The following is a 17,348-nucleotide window of genomic DNA, read 5'->3' as shown; positions in this document are numbered from 1 at the left end:
AAGTGGGTCGCCATGACATGTAGTCTATTTCCAATTTGGCTGCATAAGTACATCGTATGAACTAATATGCATCGGGTCTTTCTTTGGACATACCCTTCTTCTTAAGCCAGTCAGAAACCCATTCTAGCATTCAACTGGGTATAAACTAAAACCAATTGAATCCTTAGTAAGCCTAAAATGTTAGCAACATCTCGATGAACCAATTGTGTTTGCTGGGTATAAACCGTCTCCTAATTATTCTCCTCAGTCCACGTCACTCACTTGGACTCCTCCATCTCCTTAAAGACTCAAACTTAATTTTGATGGTTATGTTATCAATCACTTTAGTTCGTCGGGCTCTGTGTTTAAAAATAATAGAGGTTATGCAGTTCTAGCTGCAATCAAAAGAATTGGACATACGTACGTTTTAACTATTGAAGCTTCTGCTTTGCATGGATTTTGAGATTTTGAAGTTCAATTAGATTCTAAAGATCTTGTTAAATTGACTGCAATAATAGTCGATCTCGTATTTCTTGGAAAATTCATTCCCTCATGTTGGATATCAGACAGCTCGCCTAGAGGCTTGGCAATATTTACTTCAATCATGTCTTCAGGGAACAAAACTTTCTGGCTGATGTTGTTGCTAAATCAAGACACTGTCGAGCTTCAATCTTGGGCTTATTCCTTACTTTTGTTAGCTCATGCTGCTTTGTATTTGGATCGGTTATGGTGTGGTTATTTTAGAAGTTTTTACTTGGAATTTGTTTCAGTTTGTTGAAAAAAAATATCTCGATGAACCTAAGTTGTGACTAGTGAATAGTTTGGGACTTTGTTACTCCACTAATGGGTTCATATCCTTAGTTGTTCATAGAATAGCTTATACGGTCATATGCCTTTGTTTTTTTAAGCTATTTATTCAGTTTGTTGTTCTATCAACTATGGATAATATCAAAAAAAAAAGAAGATGAAGTACGTAATTTGTTTCCCTGACACCGTTAACTAAAGACATCATAGATTCAGAAATTAATATTTCGGTGTATATGAAATGCTCTAACTATACATTGTAGCATATTGCCGCCATTTTTTTTAGAAGACATGTAACGTCCTTGTGGGTTACGAAAAAGTCAAATATGCAAAAAACCTAAAACCAGTTGAGTCAACCACCATATGGGTGGTTAGGGGTGGGCATAAAAAACGGAAATCCCGATCCCGTCCCGAAATTCATAGGGACGGGACGGGACGGAGGTCTAAAAACGTTTGTCCCGTCCCGATCCCATCCCGCTTCATAATAGTGGGATGGGACGTGGGACGAATAATTTCTATCCCGCTTCGTCCCGTCCCGTCCCACCTTTAATGAAAACTTAAAAATTCTTATATATTTATATCAAAATGAAACTAATTTATGTTCTTAATAACTCTAAAATTATATCAACTCAAATAATAATGGTAAATTATAATATTTTGAACATAATATGTATTGTTTTTTGTTAAAATTTCATTATTAAATGTTACTTTGTTATGAAAAAAATAAAAATATAGGTTTTTATTTAACTTGATAGGAAGGTGGGATTTGTCTCGTCCTGTCCTGATCCCGTCCCGTCCCAACCGGGATTAATCCCGAGTGAGATGCATTCTTAAAAACCTTCGTCCCGTCCCGATCCCGTCCCGATTCAAAAGAGTGGGACGGGACGTGGGATGAGCCCCGTCCCGTCCTATCCCGTCCCGTGCCCACCCATATGGGTGGTTAAGTTAGTAAGAGTCTTGGTGTGCATTAATACCATATACTGCGATGTGGCAATATACTCCACTACTCGTATATTGATTGCGTCGTGCTCCTTGCTTTCTTTTCTGTCGCAAGTAGCACAACTCGTCAGACTAGAGACCACGGCGGCGTGGCTTTCAACTCTCTGATGCTTAAGTTAGATAAGTAGTAATTTAGGCAGAGTAACAGTAAGTAGTCGGAATTGCTTACATCAAGAGGTCAAAGGTTTGACCTTTAATAGTTGAGTTGAGGTAGATCATTCACTCATCCTCCGATGTGGGACTTAATCCAGTTGAGGTGTTCTCTGGAGCTTTCTTTGAGGTACGCGTGTGGGCGCGTCCGTAGTTGATTTGAGCCGCGGGGCGGCTCGTTACACAGCTGGCTCCATGCCTGTATTACGGGGTAGGATTGATTTTGAGCCTAAGTGTGCTAATAGTCGCGTTGATTATGGCTGGGCATAAGCCTATGCCAACAAGTCCCCCCAAGTTCCCAGTCTATGAGGCAATTTCTTGACTGGGTAGTTAAAATAAGCGTTTTGTCATAATCAGCACTGCGGGGCTCGCTGCGCCCCACTCGGAGTCCCCCACTCACCGATTAAGGAACGCCTCTTCTCAGCAGTGGATGTCGATGGAACGATTGTTTAGCGTAATGAGTCTGTCATAGCGTAGCGAATTGTACGCGTAGGACATATTTGGACGCTGTCTTTAAGCGTAGTGCGTCCGTCATAGCGTAGCGAACTCTACGCGTAGGACGTCTTTAAACGCTGTCTTTGAGCGTATTGCGTCCCTCATAGCGTAGCGAACTTTACTCGTAGCACGTCTTTGGATGCTGTCTTTGAGCGTAGTGCGTTCGTCATAGCGTAGTGAACTTTACGCGTAGGATGTCTTTGGACGCTGTCTTTCAGCGTAGTGCATCCGTCATAGCGTAGTGAACTTTACGCGTATGACGTCTTTGGACGCTGTCTTTCAGCATAGTGCGTCTGTCATAGCGTAGTGAACTTTACGCGTATGACGTCTTTAGACGCTGTCTTTCAGCGTAATGTGTCAGTCATAGCGTAGCGAACTTTACAGGTAGGACGTCTTTGGACGCTGTCTTTGAGAATAATGCGTCTGTCATAGCGTAGTGAACTTTACGCGTAAAACCTTTTTGGACACTGTCTTTGAGCGTAGTGCATCCGTCATAACGTAGTGAACTTTACGCGTAGGATGTCTTTCGATGCTGTCTTTGAGCGTAATAATGTGACCAGGAGAAGGCACCATTGAGGGATGTGACATTAGTGACCGAGGCAGTTATTACATGTGTTTTTGAGGCGTCGCCTCAATGACTCTCGTGCCACGTGGCAAGATCTGGAATGATGTCTTCCAAGTCAACGGTTGTGATCTTGTTGGTGCCTTTCAACATCAACGGGTGACAATTGTCTGTGAGAGAATGACGGTTATGATCAAGAGTATGGTTAACATAAAAGGGGGAAAGATAGAGAGAAATTCAAGTTTTTGAATTCCCGAAAGTTCGCGTTCCCTCTTCGGCTCTCGACCACCTTCATCGTCTTTAGTTGAAATCTTGCCTGCGTTGGTATGGAAATCATTCTTCTAGGTATGTATCTCTCGAAACCCCTTATCCTTGCTTGCATGTTTTGGGCTATGGCTGGGTTGGTGGGGTGATGTAGTGGGTTTTGGCCTTTGTTTTTCTGACAAAATTTATGGTTTTGGGTCTGGTTGATCTGTGGGGATATGTTTTCCAGCGAGTTAGGGTGTTTGTGTGGGTAGTTGTCGATGAATGTCGCCTAGATCTGGGTTTGTTGTTCGTCATGTTCTTCCTGTTCGTCATTGCGATATTCTAGGTTAGATCTGATCAACTCTCTAACTTCTAGGTTTAGGTTGTTTGTGTTTGTTTGTGATGTTGCTTTCTGCGGCGTAATGCCTAGCGTAAATGTCTTAACTGACAGCGATTCCACGCCCGTAGAGGGAGTTTGGTCCACATCGACTTCGTCTGATTCTTGGACTAGTGAATTGGAGGAAAACTTTGTGGACCTATTGCAGCGTAGAAGAGGGAGCTCCTTGCATAGTAGCCATTGTGCCGCAGTGTTTGCGGAAGTGTTAGCTAATTGGGATAGTAGTGAGTCGTCGAATCCAATGGAGTCAGACCGTGAGGAGACTGGGGAGAGTGAAGTTCACCTGGTGCTGGGCCAAGACCTAGATGTGCGTGAGCATATTACGAGCGCATCTGGGACGTCTACGTCAAGTCAGGTGTTAAGTCCAGTGCATGTATGATGTTGGCTCGATGGTGGGGTGAGGAAGTCCAAAGTGGAAGAGTCTCAAGCGGCAGATGCCGCCGCAGTGATTGGAAGGAGGAGTTCAAATTGTCAACTACGAGCGTAGCACGGACCATTAGGGCCGATGAATATGGCTCGATACTGCCTGAGGGGTACGCGCTGGTCAGCCCTTCCGTGTTGCGGTTAGGGGTGGAATTTCCATTAGACCCGCGAATGCAGTACTTAGTGGCGGAGTTTAGATTGGCCTTTGGCCAGATTAGTTACAACATGTGGAGGGTAGTTCTTGGCCTCTGCTCACTCTTCCACCTTTCAGAGTGCTGGATCCCCACTGCGGCGGAGGTGCTCCATTTCTTCTGAATAGACTACAACCAGTGCAACGGGAATGGAGAGACTGTGCGATTTGTCAGGAGGACGAGCATAGCGAGTTGCAAGTGCTGGAGAACTGGCCCTCAACAAAGGCGAGCTGGCGAAAGAATAGCTTTGTCGTATAGAGTGGGTGGGAGTATGGACTTATCCACGGGAAGGAGTATCTCTCAGAAAAGCGTATCCCTTCGCGTTTTCAAGCTATTAAGTGTAGGGATCATAAGTTTGTTGATTTCTTGCTGCGTAACGATTGTGCGCTAATGTGTGATCGTGTTTGGTGCAATTGGAGAAAATTGGCGTTGTCAGAACGGGAACTCGAGCGTGTCAATCGAGTAACATACTTGTGGAGGAGCCAGGGGCAGGACCTGATCCACGACATAATTGTTAACCAACCCCCATCTGCTGTTTGAGCAAGAATTGTTACGCTGCCATCGTAAGTGATGTGACTACGCTTTTTTTTGGGCGTATTGATCCGTGATTTTGTCTATGCAGCTACGACGCTTTCGGTCAACAAGAACTTCGAGAGGTCAGAGCGTATTTGCTATGCGAGGTTCATGCGAAGGCATCACATTAACCATGCTGTAGCGAGTGATGACCAAGCAGTCTGCGGCGGCAAACAAGAAAGTGAACGCTGCAGCGAAGAAGGTCGAAGATGCACCGCATGTGATAAACTTGGCGGTTTTGACCCACGTGCCGTTACCTAACGAGCAAGGCATGCCCCGTCGAAGCGATGCAGAGCGGGTATGGCGGATAGACTCAGATCCGCACCTAGCTGTGCCAACGGAGTTGTTGGAGGGGAAGAGGAAGAAGAACCCGCAGAAGGTGGTTGCCGCGCAACGTAAGGGAATGGTTGGTGCCTCGGGCTCGCATGCCGCACTAGTGTCTGAGGACGCGGGCGACATGACAGTCACAGCTCCACAGCCCAAAAGGAAAAAGATTGTTTAGAAGGGGCCCCTAACTTTTACGGACTCCCGGGTATATGAAGACCTCTTGGCGCTCGACCGTAGTCCCCTCAGTAAACTTGGTGCGGCATACCTGGAAAAGTTGGCACTGATAGGTCAACGAGTTGGCATCAGGGGGCTGCGGTGACCTGAGGGATTAGGTTTGGACGTTGGCAGTTTTTTAAGTCTGGCAGCGATAAGTGCGGCGAACCTGGTGTTCAATCTGCTTGCCGTGGAGCGAGAGGTCATGGAGGAGCGGCGTCTGCTCGTTTAAGTGACGGAACGAGATAGCGGGCATGCCATAAAGGTTATGCTGCTGGAGAACGACCTTGCTAATACCCAGGCGAACCTGCAAGAGGTTGCCAGGAGAGAGGTATCCGTGTGATGAAAATTGTAAGGAATTTTCTGACTATTCTTCTACTGGTTTATCTTATGATAATGACAGGTCTGATTCTAATCCAAAGACTCCTTCTCCTACTCCTCCCTCGCAGAGAGCTAGTATGCACAGTCATCGCAAGGCAAACTGGGGTAAACGACGGACTCGGACACTGCGAGAGCAGATGACGTAGCATGAGCAGTACGATGAAGTCTGAGCTGCGAGAGAGGAGCAGGAAAGGATTGTGTCTGAATTCGCAGTGCTTGAGGAAGAATGAGGTGGGCAAAGAGGAAGAACCCCCTTTTCTACTTGATACGCCATCTTCGAGAGTTTTCTCTTTGTATTTGTCATGTTTTATCTGTAATGGGCCTTGTTCCGTTTCGTATGTATGTTTATCTCATAGTAGATGTTGTGTGATTGTGCTTTATACTTTTGGTTACACGTCCAATACTATATTTGTTACGCGCATAATGAAATAGTCTGCATAAGGAATTTAATTGTGGTAATGCACTAGTGTGTTCTGGTGTAGTAGGATCAATGGTTTGGAAAATTCCTCATTTCATTGATAGCTTGGCGGTAGCCTAACATTTACAAAGATAGCTTTGGCAGTGTGCCATAAGTACTAGAAATAGTCCAAATCCCTAAGTGTTGCGCTACTCGCAGACCTTTACTTGTAGTAGTACTTAAGCTGTTCCATGTTATAAGGGTGGACCAATATTTCTCTGTACTTGTCTTTCAGATAGTATGTGTTGGGCGTAATGATCTCCACAACCTTTTATGGTCCTTCCCACCTCGGTCGTAGTCTGGTAACCTTAGCTTGAACTTTCTTTAGGACCCAGTCCCCGAGTTGTAGTGTTTTGCTCTTAACACGAGAATTGTAGAAACGTGCCACACGTTGTTTGTTCAGGATGTTGCGGTGGTGCGCTGCAATGCGTTTCTCTTCCAATATGTCTTTGTCAAGTTTCATGTTCTCCAAATTAGTCTCGGGTTTTAAACAGCGTAATCCGTTTTGTTGGTTAGATTACTTCAATGAGTACCGCCTCTGTGCTGTACATGAGGCCGAAGGGTGTCTCGCCCGTGGCCTCTGTTGGCGTGGTTCAGATTGCCCATAATGCTTCGTCGAGCTTCTCGGGACAAATTCCCTTTGCATCATCCAACTTCTTCCTTAGGAGACCTTTGATTAGTTTGTTGGCAGCTTCCACTTGCCCATTAGTTTTGGGGTGTGCGACCGAGGTGAATTTGAGCGTAGTTCCCCTTGCGTTGCACCACGTGATTAAGAGGTCGTTGTTAAATTGTGTGTCATTGTCCATGATGATGGACTCTGGCGTACCATGACATTAAAGATATTGCGCTGTAGGAAATGTTGGACTTTCTCAGTTGTTATTGCGGCCAAAGGTGCAACTTCAATCCACTTAGAGTGATAGTCGATGCATACTATGACCCACTTGAACTTGCATTTTTTCTACGGGGAGTGGGCCAATCAAATCCATGCCCTAGAGGCAATTGATCCATGGGCTGACTATGTATGATAGTGGTTCTGAGGGTTGACGTGGTATAGGTCTATGTATCTAATATATGTGGCAGGATCTTTCTAACTCCTTTGCGTCAGCAGCAAATGTGGGCCAACAATAGCCTATCCGCATTGTCTTTCCGGCTAGTGTGCGGCTGCCATAGTGATTACCGCAGTGTCCACTATGAATCTCTTGCAAAATTCGTTTGCCTTCTTAAGTTGTGACACATCTTAAGTTGGCGTTTAAATGGCCTTGGCGAAATAGTATGCCGTTTTGCAAGTGGTATCGCACCGCGTGCTTCTTTATTTGTCTTGCGGCATCCTTGTCCTCGGGTAGCCTGTCATCACGTTTAAAATATACGATCTCATCCATCCACGAGCTTTGTTGTTGTTCTATCTGGCATATCTCCTGTAAGGTCTTAGAGATGGAAGGATGGTGGAGAACTTCAATCCTGGTATCTTTATGGCACTGATATGGCTGCGTCGTGGCAAGCCGTGCTAAGAAATCAGCCCTTGTGTTACTGGCCCTTAGGATCTGGGTGATGTGACAGAATTCGAATCGTTTCAATAGTGTCATAACGTATGTCAAGTAAGCTGCCAATTGTTCGTCTTTGGCGGCGAAAGATCCGGTGAGTTGATTGACTACCAGTTGAGAATTACTGAATACATTTATAGTCGTTGCGCTGGTACTTAGGGCCAACTGCAGTCCTGCGATCAGTGCCTCGTACTCCGCTATATTATTAGATGCAACGAAGTTGAACTTGAGAGCGTACTTCAGCTCCAGTCCCCTCGGTCTACTTAGAATGATGCTTGCACTGCTAGACTTGGCACAGCTGAAACCGTCAACATGTAAGCTCCATAGGGAAGGTGTGGTGTTCATCATTGCACTGCTTGGCGCTGTACTGGGTTTAACTTTATCGGTCTCATCTCGGAGAATCATTTATGCAATAAAATCTGATACGGCATGTCCCTTTATTGCGAGCCGTGGCTTCTACTCAATGTCAAATTCTATCAACTCAATAGCCCATTTACTGAGTTACCCCGAATGCTCTAGATTCTAGAGTACTTATTTGAGAGCATGATTTGTAAGGACGTGGATATTGTGAGCTTGAAAGTAATGCGCAGTCATCTAGCTACGATGATGAGTGCGAGGGCTAGCTATTCCAGTGTCGGGTATCTTGTCTCTGGACCGTTCATGGCCCTGCCAGCGTAAAATAGTGGAACCTCTTTTGTTTCGTCCGGCGAACTAGTGCATTGCTAACCACGGTTGTGGATACTGCGAGGTAGAGTTATAGTGTTTCACTCGGTTGCAGGGTTGACAACAGTGGTACTACAGCGAGGTAGTTTTTTAGCCCCTGAAAGGTTTCCTCACAGTCGGATGTCCACTTAATCAATTTGCACTTGGAACGTTTTAATAGTTTAAAGAATGGTTCACATTTGTCTATCAGTCTCGAGATGAATCTTGATAATGCAACAAGGCTTCCCTGAAGGACCTCCACATCCTCCTTGAGCACTGGCTGTGCCATATCAAGAATGGCCTGCACCTTTTCCGGGTTTGCCTCTATACCGCGTTGGCTAATGATGCAGCCCATGAACTTGCTTGTCGTTACACCGAAAAAACACTTCTCCGGATTCAGCCGCATCTTGTACTATTTAAGCAAGTTGAAAATGGTTCTGAGGTTAGCCACATGGTTCTCAGCCTTGATGCTTTTGGCCAACATATCATCTTACTGCCAATGTGCTTATCGAACATTTGTGTGACGCAACGTACGTATCTAGCACTTGCATTGATTAACCCAAAAGGCATGACATTGTAACAGTAAAAACCTCTGTCTGTAACGAAGGTCGTAGCTTCTTGGTCCGCAGGGTTCATGCGAATATGGTTGTACCCGGAGTAAGCGTCCATCATGCTTAGCAGTTCATGGCATGTTGTTGCGTCAATTAATTGGTCGATTCTAAGCAGAGGGAAGCTGTCTTTAGGACATTCCTCGTTCACGTTCTTGTAATTCATGCACATCCGCCATTTGCCGTTGGTTTTATGGACCATGACACAGTTTAAAATCCATTCGGGGTACTGGACCTCCCTAATGAATTTCATGCCCTTTAACTTGTCGATCTCTTGTCATATCGCGATACTCTTTTCTTCGTCAAAGCTACGACGCTTCTGTTTGACTGGGTATGCGGAAAATTTGATGTGTAGTTTGTGCATGATGATGTCAAGCGAAATACCAAGCATATCCTCGTATGACCATGCAAACACCTCCATGCTCTCTCCCGAGAAGTTGGTTAGATCCCTCTCTACTGTGTGGCTAAGGGTAGCGCTGATACTGATATTTCGCTCTGGGTGTTGTGGGAAGGGCGTGATGCTCTTCAAGGAAGTCTCGGGATTGGCCGGTGTCTTGGCTTCGTAAGGCGTAATCTTTTTCTTACCCTTGTTCTTAGCAACTTCACCGTTTCTTGCGTTGACGACTTTGTCAGTTAAGTTCGTTGCGGCATGCACCGCCAAGATTTCGTGCCTGTTGCGTGTACGCCTGACTGCAAGTGCTTGACATTCCTTTGCCACAGACTGTGATCCATGTACCTGACGTGTTTCGTTTGGGGTTGGGAACTTGAAGAGGATGATATATCCCGCGATGAAGGTCCGTATTCGGTTGAGAGTATGCCGGCCCATTATCCCGTTGTAAGAACTGTAGGCATCAACTATGATGAACTCATTTTCGACACAGATTGTGCATGACGCAGTTCCAATGCGTACTGTCATGTAATCCGAGTCAGAGGTTGGGTTATGTCCCTGAAAAAGCTGATCAGTGGTTCGTGGTCTTGCACTAGCTTCTTACCACTGTGCTCCTTCTTTTCGTAGCATCCCTTGAAGAGAACATTAACTGCGGATCCCATATCGATCATTATTTTGCCCACGTCCCACTGTTCACTAAAGACCGCATCTATAAGTAGGGAGATGTCGATTTCCTCCTCTTCGGTGAAGATGATCTGTTTCCATCTTTCATTCTGCCTTTTGGCGTTTCCCCCCGCAATGGCGCACACTTGGCTCAGGTGATGGCTGCGAGCTAAACGCTTTTTCGCACGGTTGTACATGCTTGTCATTGAGGCTCCACCCTCGATTACGTTGATGCAGCGCAGGTTCTCAACTGCCGTCACCACGTTCTGATGTGCTCTTGGATGCACCTCCCTAACTCTCGTATCACCACTGGTTCTCATTGGGCGGAGGGTTCTACAATCATTTGTGTTATGACTCCCATTCTCATGGAACTTACACCACTTACCAGTCTTTTCCTTGGCTTGAGGGTATTGTAGTCTCCCTGGCTTTCTCAAAGTCTATTTGTGCTTGTGGAAGAAGTCTTCAAGGGTTTCTTCCCTCGTCAGTATACGGTCACCATGGAAACCCGTCGCGTTAACCTGATAAAAATCTCTATTATTACGGCATTCGCCGCCCTGCCTCCTGTGTTTATCCCAGCCCCTACCGATCATGATGACGCCTGTCGTGGCGATTTAATTGTTGTTAATCTCTCTTCCTTCCTTTATTGCGGTCCTTATTGGTTGGGAAAAGCTCGCGTTGTATACAGATAGTGCCTGGAGGTATGGACGACTGCGTCACACTACTCTTATCTGATGGCACGGGCATTCTCTATTTCTCCGTAGGTTATATACTATGCCTGAGCATACGATACCGTCATTGTCATGATTTCATCATAGGTGGCATCACGCATCCTTGAGTCCACGTTGATGTGGAATAAGAAATTCTCGGACCGCAGTCTCTCCTTGAAATGCAGCCAGAGCAAGCGTTTTGTTGAGTTTGCGACATTTGTATGCGGCTATCTGCCATCTCATGACAACAGCGCCCAAAGTCTCTTTATTTTCCTGCTTCACCTGGAACAAGACGTCCGTGGTGTGCGCTGCGCCAGCCATGAGGATGAACATGTTAAGGAACGTCGTGGGCAACTGTGCAACAAGTCCATGGAATTTATTGACTGTTCCAAAAGCCAATTCATGGCGTCACCATCCAATGTCTCGTTGAACAGGTGACAGAGTGTGGGATCATCGAATTCTCTACTGGCTGTGACTTTCTTGAAATTGTCGATGTGCCGAAACGGGTCTTCCTCACCCGTGTACGACGTTATCTTTGGGCTCCTTAACTATGGCCGGTGGACAGTGTTCATGAAGCGCGTGGTAAAGGGACTTGGCGTGGTTGCGAATATTGGTTGACAATGCAGATTGGCGTCCCGCTGCTCTATGGCAGTCAGCCGTTGTAGTATTAAGGCCAGTGTGGGGTCCGGACTATTGCCAACAATTTGGAGTCGTGAGCGGGAAGTGACACTGATACTCCCTTCCTCGTGGTTGCGAATGCGCTTGGGGGATGGAGGCTATTTCCTAGTAAGCTCGGAGGGGGTTAAGCTGATGCTCAGATTAACTTGATCTCTCCCTTTTCATTGCGTGTTGCCCTCGCACTCCGACTCCTCTTGTTGCCGACTGCGCTCAGCATTTGTTAATTGCGCTCTCATCTTGTTCAGTTCGGCCTATAAAGTTGCAGTCTTCTCGCGCTTGATCGCCTCTCGCTGCTTACTCTCAGCGAGGTCCTTTGCCATGCTCGCTAACCTTGCAGCGGCAACGGGGTCGGGTGTGTGGGGGTGAGGATTATGAGATCTTCATTTGTGGATGGTAGAGGATGGTTTAAGCTAAGGTCCGTGATGTCTTCCACGTGACCATCGACAGGGTTGGGTGGTAGGGAATTAGGGGTGCTCATTTCGAAATGCAATTGCTTTGTGAGGTGTTGCATGTGTATCACGAGAACTTTTTGTTACGGATTCCTATAGACGGCCCCAATGTTAATGTCACATACTGTGCTGTGGCAATATACTCCATTACCCGTATACTAACTGCGCCGTGCTCCTTTCTTTCTTTCTTGTCACAAGTAGCACAACTCGTGAGAGTGGAGACTACGGCGGCATGGTCTTCAACTCTCCGATGCTTACCTTATGAGGTCAAGGGTTTGACATTTAATAGTTGAGTTGAGGTAGATCATTCACGCATCTTCCGATGTGGGACTTAATCCAATTAAGGTGTACTCTTGAGCTTCTTTTGAGTTGCGCGTGTGGGCGCGTCTGTAGTTGATTTGAGCCGTGGGGCGTCTCGTTACACAGCTAGCGTAGCTGGCTCCATGCCTGTATTGCGAGGTTGGGTTGCTTTTGAGCCTAAGTGTGCTAATAGTCGCGCTGATTATGGTTGGGCATAAGCTTATGCTAACAGTGTGAAAATCCCTCATACATATGTTCAAATTCTACTGACACTAATAAATTCCAATTTATTCTTAGTGGCTTGGAAGGAAGAAGCGGTTTAACATAACTCCTCGGTACGGATTAATCTATGAGCTAAAACTGTCTTTTAGGACACAGAGGTTAACTATATCAAAAAAAACAACTTAAAAACTAAGTCACCTATATGCCGCAAAACCCTATGATCAATAATCATCAAATGCCTTAGTAGCAAATGAACCAAGTACCTAGCCACTAAGATACTTCAGGAAGTGGGTACCAGGGCCGGCCTTGAGAGATTCAAGGCCCAGTGCGGAAAAGAAAGGGCCATTATACAATTTTTTTATTCAAAAGAAGAAGAAAATTTTGGGGTTTGGAACCTAGAGATTCGAAACAAAACTTGAAACTTTCTTCAATGGAAAAACTAGAAAGAAAAATAGGGAAATATATGAATCTCTGAACTCAAAAGCCGTCGAATTTAGAATATCAGAGTAACCTTCTTTCGAAATTGAGTGTGCGAAATTGAGAGAGGATGAAGAATTGTGAAGGATCGCGAATTTATAGAAGTAGCAGAGAAAAAAGTTTTGGTTTAGGAGAACATCAATCGGCAGCCGAACTTTTTGATTCCTGCAATGGGTATTCTTCATAATGAAGAGAAAAGTCTAGAAGATCAAGAATTTAAGATAAAAAGATGCAATTGTAAAGGACTCAAGTCTGAAGGTCGAAGAAAAAGAAGAGGAGAATGCGAGAAGTAGAATATTGATCGACAAAACGTAGTTTTTAATTAATAAACAAACATAAAAAAATTAGTACTTTGGGCCCTGGGCCCAGTGCGGGTGCACAGCCTGCCCTCCCCCAGGGCCGGCCCTGGTGGGTACAATGCCGAATCCGATTTATATGACCACTTAGAGAACCACCATGTGCAGAGGGGCAATTCCATGAGCATTTTTAGTTATTTGTCCTTTTGTGGCAAGAGGCGAGTCTTTGTAGGAGAACGAAATTACGCTTCTATAAATCCTTGTTAGTATTATGAAGGTTTTAAAGACTTATCCGGCACAGAGACTAATCCATTTGAGGGATATTACCAAATCGTTTCTTTTCCCCTTCCAGTACCCGCCAAGAATAGACTGAAACTTAACTCCATTAGAGTAGGAGTGGACTTTTAGATACCGAAAAATCAAAAACCGACTAAAACCGTACCGAACGGACACCGAGAAATTAAAATCGAATAAAACCGATCTATCGGTTCCGGTTTTAACATCAAACTGAATAGTTCAGTTTCGTCCGTGTAAAAAACTTATCAAACCGAACCGAACCGAATCGACATATATGTATTTAATTATTAATATATAATATAGTAATAGGTGTACGTCATGTTTTTATTGATTAAAAGTTACATACGATACATGATTTTACGTAAGTACGGCATCGAAATGTCTAACTTAATTGCTTACAGTCCTTAACTCATTAAATATTACGTTTTGGTATCATAAATTTGTTGATTTTAGTTGTTGTTTATAATTTATCGCAATCTAGTTTACTTATTTACTAATTTGAAGCACTGAACTTGTAGCTTACTACTTTACTTTGATTTTAACTTTTGTTTTAAGTTAAGTGGGAAAAGTTATTACAAATGGTAGGTTATGTAACCGAAACTGAACCGAATTATAAGTTAAACAAAACCGTGGTTAATAGATATTTTTTCCGGTTTCAATCTTGAGAAATACAAAACTGAAGTTTCGGTTTCGGTTTCGAGTAGTGCTCTTAAACCGAACCGATGGAACCGAGTCCACCCATATATTAGAGTATGAGGTTTTCACATTTGAAGTGTAATACCCTGACCTCGATTAATAGAGATTATTTAGAATCAAAGTGTTCAAAGAATAGGACATCATCAATCTCTCACAGCGAATTTCTAGAAAGATTCCTAACTACCGTAATCCCTCATCGACAGTTCTCCAATCATTTCCCCCTTTTTATACCAATCTCAATATTTCGGATCAAACTAAACATATCAGTATCATAAAGATCCAACTTAAATGACCTGAGTTGAAAATGAAAGCTGAGGGAGACTTAGGACACAACTAGAAGATTTCCAAAGCACTTTTCAAGAAAAAAAGATCTTAGAGACCTCATCAACATCGAGACGAGGAGGCTACAGTAACTGATATGCTGCCGAGCTCGAAAATTGATAACCCGAACTGTTTAGTGAATTTTTGTCGGCAATTTGCCAAAGGGTGAAGAGGTCGGTCTCCCCCCCCCCCCCCCCCCCCCCCCAGGTCGGTCTCGGTCCCCTCTCCTTTTCAAGTTCTTGTTCATATCTATAATTCAAAATGACGGTTCTGATCAAGCAAGTAACGGAGAATTTATACGGACCTGATTGCACTATCATAAATACCATGTTCATCCAATAATTTCTTTTGAATTTATAGGTAAATCATATGGTTTAAGGTACAAATTTTGAGGACATCACATGAAGACTATTAGAGCATTTTATTAGAATTTTTTTATTATAACTTTTTAGTTATTTTAAAAAAGTATGTTTAATTTTTTACAAAAAATAGTTGCTGCAACAAACTCTATATTATAACTTTAAGTACTTTAACCTTAAAACTATCTCACCCAACAAATTTATTTAGCGATATAGTTTAAAGTTAAAACATTTGAATTTAAAACATTACTTATAGGGAATTATATATAATTTATAATAAATTTTAAATACATATTAGTTATATAATTAATACTTTGAGTAAAGTTAAAATAGAGAAAACTGATGTAGACACGTTTCTAAATTTGTTAGCCAAAATGACTTTTAAGCTATTTTGGTTGAAATTGAACTAAAATATGGCTAATTTTACTAGAGATATTCTTACTAAGTAATTACGTGTGGTGTTATAAATTTCTAGCTTTAGTTAAACATGTATTAATATCTCCTTAAGTATAAAATAAGATTAAAAATGATATAATTTATTTTCTAGTTTGCGCTAAATCCCCGATTTCATTGGTAACGTTAGTCTAAATTAATACGTGTTTTCTTTCTAAACTAGCAGTAACATGAACTACAAAAATATACATTGCATTGCATGAGCCAATAGTACAGAAGATACACTTAAAATTGAAATTATTAATGACAGAATAATAATTCTTGCTTACGAATTTAATTCCCTTACTTTTTCGAAAAGTCTACCTCCTGTTTTGTTCAAACAATATTTTCAAAATGAGAATATGAAAACTGATATAGATTCATGCACTTATTTTTCAAAATTACTGTTTCACACATATTAACGCCTAATCACCCACGACCCTTCCAAAATGGGTCACTTGGCTCAAATTTTTTTTTTGGTCTGAAAGTAACTTCAATAAAAGCCCAAAGGCAAACAGAGACAACACCAAGAGCAAAGGCAGAAAAAAAGAAGAGCAAACCAAAACACAAAAACCTTAATAGCTGTAAGAGCAAGACAACTACTACCCAAAAAGACTAGCTAAGGGGGGCTGGGTAACCCATCATTACGCATAACATGAAGGAGGGAGGTAGGGGGCACATTTGCCCAATCTGAAGAGCTCAACCTCACCATGGCAAGCTTGGCCGCAGCATGAGCTACAGAGTTAGCTTCTCTTGGAATCCATTTCTAATTCACAACATCAAACTAAGACTTCAAATCATTAATCATCATCCAACTCGGCATGCACTTCCAGTTAACAACAATATCAAGAGAAATGAAAGGCTGCAAAACTTCTCTGCAATCTCCTTCCATTATGACCGAGCGATAGCCGAGATGCTTAGCCAATTGGAGCCCTTTAAAAACTGCATCCGACTCCACTTCCACGACAGAATTATGAGAGGAGACAATGCTAGCACCTCCAACACAGTGCCCTCTGTGATTCCTCACCACAACACCAATTCCACTTCTCTCAAACTTCTTCCAGGCCGCATCAACATTCACTTTAACAAAGGAAAAGGGAGGAGGGTCCCAGATTTTGGAAGGTTGATCACCACTTACAACCATCTCTGGGTCTAAACAAGAAATAGACCACTCAGAAAAAGTCCTGTGAATGCTATCAATAACTAACCTGGGGTTTGGCACGACTTTTTTTGCCACAATAGAGCACATGTGCTTCCAAATTTCCAAAAGATGACAACAAACAAATTAGAAGAAGCCCTCAACATTACAAGACTGATCCGAACCCTTCTTAGCGATTGCAAGCAACCAAACATCAAGATTTGTAATAGCCGCCTTGTTAGGAACATAACCAAGACTACTTCCAAACCATACAGCCTCAGTCCACAGGCACAAAAACAAGCAGTGCTCTATAGTTTCAGGATGATTGCCACACAATTCACACAAAGGACTTGGAATAATTTTTCTCCGAAAGATGTTCCAATTTGTGGATAGGGCATTAGATAAGGCACGCCACAAGAAATTGGAAATTTTTGGCTGCAAAGGACTCCAGATGACTTTCCACACTTCAGAACTAATCAAATGAGATGAGGATGGCTTAGTTCGAGCTTCAGGAACATTGAAAATCTTCATGTAACCGCTCTTGGCTGTGTACTTGCCACTTTTAGTGTGCGGCCAAACAAGCACATCATCATCATCCTCCCAGCCAATCGGAATAGCTCGGATGGCCTGAAAGTCTTCATCATTCAAAAAATACTTCAAATGCTCAATATCCCAATTCCTTGAACTATCAATAAGTTCGGAAACCAAGAGCGGAGTAAAGCGATTTGAGATGTCTGTAGGCACAATCAGACCTCCACAACCATTAGGCACCCATCTATCGGACCACACCTGAATGTTCTTGCCATTTCGAACTTGCCATAAAGAGTTGTTGGAAATGATGTCTCTCCATGCCAACAGACTATTCCAAATCCAAGAA

Source organism: Argentina anserina, chromosome 1, assembly GCF_933775445.1.
Source record: "Argentina anserina chromosome 1, drPotAnse1.1, whole genome shotgun sequence".
In the NCBI taxonomy this organism is placed as follows: Eukaryota; Viridiplantae; Streptophyta; class Magnoliopsida; order Rosales; family Rosaceae; genus Argentina; species Argentina anserina.
This window is presented reverse-complemented; position numbering follows the sequence as displayed.